A 12,894-nucleotide genomic window follows, 5' to 3' on the forward strand; every position below is an offset into this window, starting at 1 on the left:
AGCCTGTGCCCTAGCTGTCATAGGGCAAGAGGCGTGGTCCACCTGCACAGGTGAGCAGTCCATCACAGGGCCAACAGAGAGAGACAGAGAAGCACTCTCTCACATCCACACCTACAGCCAATTTAGAAGCACCAATGAACCTAAGCAGCATTTCATTGGACTGTGGGAGAACATCCAACCTCCACAGAAAGGCCAACAAGCTTCAACCTACAACCTTCTTGCTTTAAGGCACTAGTGCCAACCACTTTTCCCCATTTCAGCCCAAATCCTGCATCTTCCTGTTTCTGACTCCAGGCCAGCTCCACTAACACTTTCTCATCAGACACTGCCACCTAGTGGAGGAAGTCTTAGTTCCATTTGAAGCTTCAGATTACAGTTAGTTCCTTTACAAAGAGGTGGAGGTGGTGGAGCCACAGCACCATCATCACTGAGTGCCATAGGACACTTAACCTTTGTTTCCATATGCTGAGAACTTCCTGTTGTTCCAAGGAGGACTGGAAATGTGTGAAAACCTCCCAGTCAGTTCCTCACAGCACACTTCAATCATTTCCCTCCCACAGCATCAGGACCAGGGCTTTTTCTCTCTTTGGTCCCACTAAGATTTCCACACAAACACCTCATCAGTGGGACTCTCAGAGCTACCAGCCCTTTGCTACAATCACAAAGCTCTTCATTGAAATCAATGATATCAAAGCTGGAATCCAATGAGTCCAAGTCTTCTGCTGATTCAGCATCACATTCATCTTTGCTCCTTGTTCTGCATCCCCACCATGGACTTCATTCCTTTCCAAGCCAGCCTTGAGTGTCCTTTATTCAGCTCATCCTCTGCTTTACTTTTTACACCTGATTTTAGCTGCTTTATCTCTCTTTCAACAAGTTTCTGTGCCTCAATCTTTTTCTTTTCTCCCTCATAACAAGACAGCTTCTTCTGCCTGAGAACATGTTGGAGTGATTTACTAATCCAGGGCTGCTTATTGGGGAAATACTTCCTGTTTTCAAAGTAATCCCCATTTTTCCCAGAAAGAAATGTCAGTAGAAATCGATGATCTAAGTGAGAACATGAGCCTTTAAAAAGTCCCAGTGGGTGCAGTCAAAGCAGTCCCTCAGTCCCAGTATAGAGTCTTTGGTCCAGACTGGAAAAACTGTGTGCCCAGTTTGAGCTCTCTTCAGTCCTGTGACCTGACAGACCCAGAGGGGCCATCACATCACATGTAGAAGCTCCCCTAATGGAGCCACAACACATGTCCAATACTTAGTCTGTCTTGTTGGACCAACTGGAAGAAATGATTCAAGGACTTAGTCACAGAACAGAGATTCAAATCTCCAAAATCCAACTGGCTGCATCAGGACATATAGTCTGAAACTCTGCACAGTTTCCTGTTTGAAGCTGCTTCCTGTTGGCTTCAGCTGTTTGGAGTTTCCATTTTCTAAACTTCTACATTCTGAACCTTCTTCAGCTCTGAACAGATGATGAAACACTGAATGATTTCAAGCTCACACTTTGTCTAATAAACTTACATCTTTCATTCTTTATACAGATTGAGGAGCTGTGGTTTGTCAGAGATCAGCTGTGATTATCTGGCAGCAGCACTGAAGTCCAACCCCTCCCATCTGAGACAGCTGGACCTGAGTCACAACAACAAGCTGCAGGATTCAGGAGTGAAGCATCTGTGTGGTTTCCTGGAGAGTCCAGGATGTGGACTTGAAACTCTGAGGTCAGTCAGCATGTTTTAGTTGTGCTGAGATGAATATGATGTGAAAGTTGTGCTGACACTAAACTGCAGACATCAGGCTGATATTATACTGATCCACACTGAGGATCTTCATGGTAAAGTCTGTTTTCTTCTTCTCTGGTTTAGTCCATTGACTGCAGCAGAACAATGTTCACATTTCAAACAGTGAGACTCAACGTATGGCCCGCGGCCCCACGCTGCCTGCCCACCTTTCCTGATTCAGAGAGAGGGGACCCTGATTAACTGTGTAGTGTTCTTCCTCACAGTTCTAAGTATCAGACACAACATAATAATAATAATAATAGTAACTTTATTTATAAAGCACCTTCAAGCAAAGTGCTGTACAACTGATGGCAATACAGATAAGAGACACAGCACAAGTTAAGAACAGAAATAAAAAGGAGAGATTAAGAACAAAATAAAAAGAAGAAAACATTTAAAACCTAAAAGCCATAGAGTTAAGACATGTAAGATAAGGTAAACAAGTGTGTCTTCAGCTTAGCTTTAAAAACCTCAACAGAGCATGCCTGCCTAACATCTTGAGGGAGGTTATTCCATAAAAACGGGCACGAAAAAAAAAAAGCGCTCTCCAATTTTCTTTTTCCTGGCTTTAGGAACTTTTAAAAGACCAGAGTCCTGGGATCGGAGAGCACGAGATGGAATATACCGGTGTAAAAGGTCAGAGAGATACGAAGGTGCTAATCCATTTAAAGCCTTGTAAGTGAGCAACAGGACTTTAAAATCAGCTCGAACCGGACAAGGTAGCCAATGAAGAGAGTATAAAACAGGGCTAATATGTTCGAATTTTCCAGTTCTTGTTAAAATACGAGCAGCTGCCTTTTGCACCATCTGTAGACCTTTAAAACTTTTCTTTGGTAGCCCTGAGAAAAGAGCATTACAGTAATCAATGCGTGAGGACACAAATGCATGAACAAGAATCTCTGCAGTATCATTTGACAAAACTTGTCTAATTCTAGCTATGTTCCTCAAGTGATAAAAGGCGGTTTTTGTTATTTCTTTTATATGAGACTCAAAAGAGAGCACCGTGTCAAACCACACGCCCAAATTTTTTACTTTGTCTCTACAAGTTATGACCCTATCATCAATTCTCAAGGTAAAATTTTGGGACGAGTGCTGAAATTTAGACGGTCCAATGACCATCAACTCTGTTTTATCAGTATTTAAGCACAGGAAATTATCAGATACCCAGCCCTTAATTGCTGATAGACAAGATTCCAAATTAGAGATTTCAGTACAATTTCCAATTTTTAGAGGAACATAGAGCTGCAGGTCGTCAGCATAACAATGAAAGGTTACTTTAAAAGAACGTAAAAGAGCACCAAGAGGCGACAGATACATAGAGAACAGCAGTGGTCCAAGCACAGAGCCCTGAGGGACCCCATGCCTCACCACACAGGTCTCAGAAAGAACATTATTAAAATTAACAGTCTGAGACCTCCCTGACAGGTAAGATCTCAGCCATGATAAAACATTCCCTGTAATTCCAATAAAATGTTCAAGCCTATCCAATAAAATGCCGTGATCAACAGTGTCAAATGCGGCACTTAGGTCCAGCAGTAATAAAACTGAAGTGCGATCATTGTCTGCATGTACCAGCAGGTCATTCACCACTTTTAGTAAAGCTGTTTCTGTGGGGTGATTTGGTCTAAAAGCAGACTGAAATGGTTCAAACAAATTGTTTGTTGACAAATGTTCAGTGAGCTGCTTAAAAACCACTTTTTCAAAGACTTTAGACAAGAAAGACAGATGTGAGATGGGTCTATAGTTTGCAACCATGTCAACATCTAGTCCAGGCTTTTTCAAGATTGGTACTACCACAGCTGATTTATAACATTCAGGGAAGACTCCAGTCATCAATGAAATATTTAGAAGAGACAGAATGTAGGGTCCTAATGCTGACCACAGTTCTTTTATAGCCCAGGCTGGTAAAGGATCCAATGAACAGGTTGTACTACGAGCTGCTTTTACAACCTTGGTTAATTCAGACAGAGAAATGACCTTAAAATCAGAGAACAGTTTATCAGCAGCAACAGGCAAGACATCTGAGTAGTCTGACAAACTACCTGAGGAAGGAGTAATCTGATTCCTAAGTGTGTCCGCCCTATCACTGAAAAACACAAGAAAATCATGAGCCATCAAGTTAGAACAGCAGAGAGTTGACTTGCTCTCTGTAAGTTGTGATACTGTGTTAAATAATAGTTTTGAATTATGTTTATGACTCATGATAAGATTTGAGAAGTAATTTGCTTAGGTGGACGATAGATGACTATAATTAGAACCACAGGACAGTTTAAGATCAGGAGTTGGGACTCAAATGAGGTAAAAACACCAGGACTTTGTATCTGTTTGCATTTAAAACTGCTTTTGATGATAGAGGCTACCCCGCCTCCCCTCCCAGACAACCTGGGGGAGCTGAAAAAGCTGGCATCAGTGGGGCACAGATCCAACAAGGGTGCCACTTCCCCAACGCGCAGCCATGTCTCGGTTAGGAGCATGATATCCAATTTATACGTATCGAAAAAGTCTCGAAGAACATGAGTTTTATTTGATACCGATCTTGTTTTTAAGAGAGCTAAATTAACTCTCTGTCCACCTGTGGTGGCAGGCAGCAGTTGTAGATTATTTATATTCACTCCACCTTCCCTCGCATCCCGTCGGCGTAACGGCCAATAAAGCAGCGTCCGGTGAGCATGCTCCGATGACGTCGGGTAAACAGGAAGAAGGCAACGCTGTTTGAGGCCAGAGTAAGGTCCTAAACAGCCAGGGTCGCCGATGGTGAAAGCCCACCGCATGCGAGCTCTAACCCGAACACGCTTCCCAGAGCGCGTTCCACGCCCACGTCCATTTATCCAGCGCCGCTCGAAGGAGTCCAAGGGGATCGCAGCGGTGTAGTTCCTCCGTATCGACACCAGCGGCGGCGGGAGTCCTCCACATTGCTCGTTAACGCTGGGAAACTTCGGTAGTGAGTCACGGATGTTAAGCAGCATCTGTCGCTCATAAACCAACAAAGAGTGGGTTTTTAAAACTAGCAGGGACACCACTAAGAGCATAAATAAGAAACATTTCGGGACCGGGAGACGGCGTGCCATGACACTCGGCGCCATCTCATACAACAATGAATAATCCACAGCTGACTGTCTTTAGCAGGTCAAAGGTCGCGGCACACAGCAGACAGTGGGAAATATTCTAATTCTGATCATTTATCAGCACATATCCATATGTATAAAAACAAACACTGTGAGACTTGATCAGAGGTGTGATCATCACAGCAGAGGCCTTTGTGTCAAAGTCACTGAGGATCAAACAGAAACACATGAAGCAGATTTTCCTCTTCTGGCTTTTTATAGCAGATAACCTTCAAAATCTTCTGCAGTCCATCAAAAACTGAAGCAAACCATGAATCAACATGTGAACATGAGCTGATGCTGCTGAAGTGAAGCAAAGTTACAGAGGTTTGATTACAGACACAGCTGAGAGTTTGTAATCTGTCATCATTTTAAAAGCTTTCAATTTCTTCAGTATTGAACAGCAGAAATGAGGCTTTGTTTTCAGAGGCCGACAGCAGTGAACACAACAGCAGACTGGTGCGTAATAAGCAGTGAATAATGCAGAAAACAGATTTTTGAAGGTAAACTGTTCTTGAAGTACACTGAGAGAGAGAGAGCTGTGCAGGAAGTAAAGGTCAAAGTCAGAGAGAATTCATGACCATGTTCATCAAACGTAAAGCGTAGTTTGGATCTTCTTTTGCTGCTGGTTCACTCAGTTTTGGTTGGAGACAGATGAAACCTGCAGCTTCAGGATCTGTGAGCTGTCCACTTTCAGCCCCGATGGCGTGTCCGTGTACGTGCCGTCGAGTGAACGATCCACGCTCTGTGTTTCCATCTTTGTGTGTTTAGCTGCTCTCATTTACTGTTTTATCTGTTTGCTTGTTGTTGAAATACTTTTGGGAGCTTTAACCTGAGATTCTGGCAAAATACATTTATATTAAAAATCCATTCAGGATTGAATGAATCAACATCGCTTTATTCAAATTAAAACCATTTAAATAGGAAAATCCATTTTTTACAGCCGCCTCTAATGCTGGGTAATGTCAGCTGGTCCATGTGCAGCTGGCTGTGAGGCTCAGGGAGCGTCTACAAAGTGCAACACTGAAAGAACATCATCCATAAATATTGAGGAATAACTGGACTCTCATACAGCGAGACTCAAATGCCTTTAAACATCAGCTTATCCTGCTGATCCAAGTCCAACACTGAGTTTGTAAAACATGTTTGTCAATCATTTTGTTTGGTTTCTGAGGAAAATGATTCAATAACTTGCTGCTAATACACAACATTTCATCATATTTCCTCATAACCCTCTTTTTGTCTGACCATTTGATCCCATTTGAATTTGCAATAAAGGATCCACAGAGTTTGGTGACAATAATGACAGTAGATGTTTGTGTGAAAGTGCTGGAAGCAAATGAGTGTGTGATGTTCTTTCAGTGTTGCACTTTGTAGACGCTCCTGAGCACTGGTCTCACAGCCAGCTGCACATAGAGACCAGTGTTGTTAGTCCAGGTCAGAAGATGACTTGTTGGAGTGAAAATGAGCTTGTAGTTTGTCTGCTTTAATCATGTGACTGGAAAAAGGTGTTGGACTTCAAATATGTCAGTTTCTTTCACACTTCACCTTTAAAAGTGAAGCCTTGTGGTTCCTGGAAGGAAAAAACACGACTTTTTCAAGTCTTTGTCCTGTTTTTATGAGAAATGTACAACTTTAATGTGAAACATTCAGAGTTTTTTCTCTTGTTGTGTTTGTTTGAAGCTGCTTCCTGTTGGCTTCAGCTGTTTGGAGTTTCCATTTTCTAAACTTCTACATTCTGAACCTTCTTCAGCTCTGAACAGATGATGAAACACTGAATGATTTCAAGCTCACACTTTGTCTAATAAACTTACATCTTTCATTCTTTATACAGATTGAGTCTCTGTGGTTTGTCAAAGATCAGCTGTGATTATCTGGCAGCAGCACTGAAGTCCAACCCCTCCCATCTGAGAGAGCTGGAGCTGAATAACAACAAGCTGCAGGATTCAGGAGTGAAGCATCTGTGTGGTTTTCTGAAGAGTCCAGGATGTGGACTTGAAACTCTGAGGTCAGTCAGCATGTTTTAGTTGTGCTGAGATGAATATGATGTGAAAGTTGTGCTGACACTAAACTGCAGACATCAGGCTGATATTATACTGATCCACACTGAGGATCTTCATGGTAAAGTCTGTTTTCTTCTTCTCTGGTTTAGTCCATTGACTGCAGCAGAACAATGTTCACATTTCAAACCTTCAAAGAAGAAGAAAAATCCTCCACTGGATAATTCACTGTGAAACTCTCCAACTCTTCATTCCACCTTAAAGTCTGTCTGACACTGAAATCCAAAGCAAAATGTGCGTTTGCTTTACAGACAGCAGTCCACCACAAACATACACACATCATCCAAAACACAGTCCAACATCCAAATCTCCTCCACTGCCAGCATGAATGATGGGAAAGAGAAGGAGGAACACTCTGACATTCAGGGTTAGAATGAGTTTCATGAAGCAGACTGTGAAGATCAAAGCTGCATTAGGCTACGTTCACACTGCAGGCGAAAGCGCATCAAATCCGATTTTTCTGACCCTATGCGACCCATATCCGATCATGGTATGACAGTGTGAACGGCACAACTCCGATATTTTCAAATCCGATCTGGGTCACTTTCGTGTGTGGTACTGAATCCGATGCGTATCCGATGTTTTAGAAAGCGACTGCTGTTTGAACGGTCATGTCGCATTAAATCCGTCTTTTACGTCACCGACACAAGACAGATTCCAATTATCAGCGCCGGAGAAGACATTGCGAACGCTTCCTGGCCGTCCCGTGTAGATGTCAGTGAAACTGTTGGGAAGACAACGTTGGAGAAACATTTTATTTGTACTGTATAATCTGCAGATTCTGACAGAAATCTGCAACTATCCTTTGAAGCTCCGCCTCTCTAAAACAGCAATAAGGATAATTATTACTTTATTTACATTATTATGTAAATAACAAAATAACTTAAAGCAAAAATTGGGAAACGTAAAGTCCGAAGTCTTTATATTAAGGGCCATCAGTCAAACAATATTGTTTGCTCTGGGTCTAAACAGAGCGCGTTGTGTGTGACGTCTTCTTTTGCGCATGCGGGCCGCTTTGAGGGTTCACACTGGAGAGCGTTTGCTGTCGCACTTTATTTGTAGTGTGAACAAGCAGACAAAAAAATCGGATTTGATCAAAAAATCAGAATTGAGCATTAAGACCTGCAGTGTGAACGTAGCCTTAGAAAGCTTACATGAATGAATGAGTGGACAGAGATCATCTGAAGCACTTCAAAGGCTTTAAATCAGCACATTTCTCTTTATTCTTTATCAACTCTGTTAGTTTCTCTCAGTTTTCTGTGGAATGAAGCTAACAGCAGGCTAATAAGATGCTGACCAATAGGTTTCTATTAAAGGTTGTAATTTGTATCTGAAAAAGTGCTTTGGCTCAGCAGGGATCAGCTTACAGGTAGAATACAGCTGCTGGATGGGATTAGCATGTCATAGCTATCTACCAAACTGCTAACTGGGGGATTTCAGGCCATCTATGGATCATTTTTGCTAACTGTTTATTCAGCTTAGGCTCACAGGGCTGCAGCCTGTGCCCTAGCTGTCATAGGGCAAGAGGCGTGGTCCACCTGCACAGGTGAGCAGTCCATCACAGGGCCAACAGAGAGAGACAGAGAAGCACTCTCTCACATCCACACCTACAGCCAATTTAGAAGCACCAATGAACCTAAGCAGCATTTCATTGGACTGTGGGAGAACATCCAACCTCCACAGAAAGGCCAACAAGCTTCAACCTACAACCTTCTTGCTTTAAGGCACTAGTGCGAACCACTTTTCCCCATTTCAGCCCAAATCCTGCATCTTCCTGTTTCTGACTCCAGGCCAGCTCCACTAACACTTTCTCATCAGACACTGCCACCTAGTGGAGGAAGTCTTAGTTCCATTTGAAGCTTCAGATTACAGTTAGTTCCTTTACAAAGAGGTGGAGGTGGTGGGGCCACAGCACCATCATCACTGAGTGCCATAGGACACTTAACCTTTGTTTCCATATGCTGGGAACTTCCTGTTGTTCCAAGGAGGACTGGAAAATGTGTGAAAATCTCCCAGTCAGTTCCTCACAGCACACTTCAATCATTTCCTCCCACAGCATCAGGACCAGGGCTTTTTCTCTCTTTGGTCCCACTAAGAGATTTCCACACAAACACCTCATCAGTGGGACTCTCAGAGCTACCAGCCCTTTGCTACAATCACAAAGCTCTTCATTGAAATCAATGATATCAAAGCTGGAATCCAATGAGTCCAAGTCTTCTGCTGATTCAGCATCACATTCATCTTTGCTCCTTGTTCTGCATCCCCACCATGGACTTCATTCCTTTCCAAGCCAGCCTTGAGTGTCCTTTATTCAGCTCATCCTCTGCTTTACTTTTACACCTGATTTTAGCTGCTTTATCTCTCTTTCAACAAGTTTCTGTGCCTCAGTCTTTTTCTTCTCTCCCTCATAACAAGACAGCTTCTTCTACCTGAGAACATGTTGGAGTGATTTACTAATCCAGGGCTGCTTATTGGGGAAAATACTTCCTGTTTTCAAAGTAATCCCCATTTTTCCCAGAAAGAAATGTAAGTAGAAATCAATGATCTAAGTGAGAACATGAGCCTTTAAAAAGTCCCAGTGGGTGCAGTCAAAGCAGTCCCTCAGTCCCAGTATAGAGTCTTTGGTCCAGACTGGAACCACTGTGTGCCCAGTTTGAGCTCTTTTCAGTGCTGTGACCTTACAGACCCAGAGGGGCCATCACATCACATGTAGAAGCTCCCCTAATGGAGCCACAACACATGTCCAATACTTAGTCTGTCTTGTTGGACCAACTGGAAGAAATGATTCAAGGACTTAGTCACAGAACAGAGATTCAAATCTCCAAAATCCAACTGGCTGCATCAGGACATATAGTCTGAAACTCTGCACAGTTTCCTGTTTGAAGCTGCTTCCTGTTGGCTTCAGCTGTTTGGAGTTTCCATTTTCTAAACTTCTACATTCTGAACCTTCTTCAGCTCTGAACAGATGATGAAACACTGAATGATTTCAAGCTCACACTTTGTCTAATAAACTTACATCTTTCATTCTTTATACAGATTGATGAGCTGTGGTTTGTCAAAGATCAGCTGTGATTATCTGGCAGCAGCACTGAAGTCCAACCCCTCCCATCTGAGAGAGCTGTACATGTGGGACAACAACCTGAAGTATCCAGATGTGAAGCAGCTGTCTGATCTTCAGCAGAGTCCAGACTACAGACTGGAGACTCTGGGGTCAGTAGAGTGATGGAGTGAGTGGGTGGTGCTGTCAGCAGTATCGTACTAAACACAGTCAGTATGAAACAAAGATCCAGTGTTTCCTGTAAAGCTGCAGCTGCTCAGTGAAGCTGTGAGAGAAGAATGGTGACAGGCTTCAGGATTGGACACAAACACTTCCTGTTTCTGACCTTTATGGTCACCATAGTAACGGCTGACACGTTCTGATCAAACACTGTCAACAGCCAATCAGCTCTCTGAACAAAGCAGCCGCAGACCAATGGCTGCATTCATTTCCAAGTTTAAAGCAGTGAAGAACACAGTCTGTAGGTGAGGAAGAATTTAGTGAGAGCAGATGTTTGGATGGAATTCCTCCAGTTAACAGCTGGAACCGTCCATCTGGATTGTTGGGCTTGTTGTTGGGGTTCCTACAGAGCTCAGAGTGGACACACCAAGCTTCTTCTAATGAATGAAAGTCCAAACTCAAACTAGGAGGGAAAAACATTTTCATCAACTTCAATAAAAATCCAAAGATTAGAAAAAGTGAAGCAACAATGAGTCCTAGTACAGTCCCAGCACTGAAGTCCCTGCTGCTCTTTATACTGGATGTGCTGCATCACTGACTGACAGCTGATGAAGAGTCTCTGGAAACACTCGTTTATCTCCTCTGCTCTTCCTTCTTCTCTCTGCAGGTTGAGCTGATGATGGTAAACAGGACGGTGTGTGTGCTGAGAGAGGAGCAGCTGTGTCCTGATGATCCAGAGAGGTTGAAGCAGCAGCAGCTTGTGTGTAGAGACGCTCTGACTGGGCCATGTTACTGGGAGGTGGAGAGGAGAGCTTCATCCAGCAGTGACTGACAGAGGAATGAAGTGCAGATGACTGTCAGTGCTGCAGAGTGAACTGCTCTGAGAACAGCTCCACTGTCAGACACAATGTAGAGTCCAGCATCATCCCTGTGTGTCCCTTTGGATCTGACAGAGGATCATCAGTGTATCTGGACTGCTCTGCTGCTGCTCTGTCCTTCTACAGTCTCTGCACAGTCTCTGTCTGACTCTGGCTTCAGACCCTCCTGGATCAAACTCACCTGGAAAGACTTTCAAACATGTGAAAAGATTTTGTTTATTATTCAAATATGCTTTGCTTGTAATTGTGTAAACTCTGAATGATGATTCACTCTGATAAACATGAAGCCTTGCCTATGCTTATCAAATGCCTGTGAAGACAAGTTCCTGTGCAAAGAGCAACGGAAAATGCCACTTAAGCAGACGTTTAGTATAGTACGGACAGAATGTTTAGCAAGATATGCATTTGTCAGCTTAGCAATCTGTATTCTGAAAGCAAGGCGGAGACTGCCTCCGTCTGCTGTGTAACCTACATGCCTATATAACCTGCAATAAAGAAGAGTACTGTGTGACTCTCTCTCGAGACGTTCACCCATGTACATATGATTGATTATATTGTCTCACTGTGTCTCTGTTTTACTTTGGCAGCCTTCTATTTGGGAAATTTTCCCCTGACAATTCTTGGTCCTTCGAAGCCGGATGAGACAGCCTATTTAAAGCAGCTCTCACAGAAAGCACCTCACCAGTTCCCGTCGGTGCGAGAAGCCCAGGTTGAAGTCTGCCGGCAGCTCACGCACTAGGTGTGTGATAAAACCCAAGAGCGTGAATTCGGGTCTTAGTCAACGTTTTACAAGCGGTCCGCACCGTCGGGGGCTGATCAGGTGCATCTGAAGAAACCAGCGCCAAAGTAAGACAGACTACTTTGAGATAATAAAGGTTTGCGCAAAAACGAAAACGAAACTTAAGACTCGTCCAAGACGGACTGGAAGCATTAAGCTCGTCCTGAGGACTGGTAGTCAGCTCGCCCGCAGAGGGCTGGAAGCAGTAAAATAAATATTGAGCTCGTCTAAGAATGATTGGTAGCTCCCCGAAAGGGTAAAAATAAGCTCGCCTAAGAAAGGCTGGAAGCACTACGCTCGCTTTAAGGAAGCTGGTAGCGTGAACGCGCGTTAAAACTGTCTGTCTTTTATTGTTTTTTTGGTGGAATAAGTTGATTTCTACAGCACAATAAGGAGGCTGAACTATTCCACTGATTTGTTTACTGTCGGTTGCTGAAGTACTGGTGAATTGAGAGGAAGGTCGTGTTTTATCACGTAAAGGTGACACCGCTTTCAAGAATAGCTTGAAAGTAGAAGGGCGTGTCAGCCACAGTGTTGGGTAAGTTACTTTAAAAAAGTAATTAATTACTATTACTAATTACTTAGTCAATATTGTATTTAAAATACTTATCTAATTACTGTGTCAGAAAAGTAACTTAAGTACTACATAAGTATTTAACTAAATACTTCTTAAAATCCATATAAACCTTGAGTGGACAAACAATAGAAATTAAACTCTTTAAATAATAAATAAATTTTTTTAAAGACGGACACTCTACAGTACGCAGCGGTAGCATCTGTTCCACAATGTAGCCTGGCAGGGCTGGACTGGGACAAAAAAATCGGCCCGGGCATTTTGACTAGAGACCGCCCACCGGTATTATAGGAAAACCATAAAGCCTTTGAATGAAAACAAACGCTGTTGTCACAGTGATGTACACTGTCTTGTTGGTATATATGTATCAGTCTAATAAACTTAAACCTACACCATCCTCCCTATTCTGGTATTCTAAACAGTGAAACCCGAAAGTAGACTGCTTGGTCGAGTTAACCTCCTGAACTTTCTACAACACATGGTGAAAACTTGAAATTAAGACAGAGAA

General features: G+C 43.0%; 1 long non-coding RNA gene across 1 annotated transcript; it reads left to right on the forward strand.

Annotated features, from left to right (window-relative positions):
• The first annotated feature begins 6,840 nt into the window (after positions 1 to 6,840).
• On the forward strand, positions 6,841 to 10,974 carry LOC120438771. The gene is made up of 3 exons (XR_005612124.1): positions 6,841 to 6,887; positions 9,976 to 10,149; positions 10,824 to 10,974. It is a non-coding gene; the product is annotated as an uncharacterized LOC120438771 (long non-coding RNA).
• Positions 10,975 to 12,894: the final 1,920 nt, after the last annotated feature.

The sequence above is a fragment of the Oreochromis aureus genome, linkage group 3, assembly GCF_013358895.1.
Source record: "Oreochromis aureus strain Israel breed Guangdong linkage group 3, ZZ_aureus, whole genome shotgun sequence".
In the NCBI taxonomy this organism is placed as follows: domain Eukaryota; kingdom Metazoa; phylum Chordata; class Actinopteri; order Cichliformes; family Cichlidae; genus Oreochromis; species Oreochromis aureus.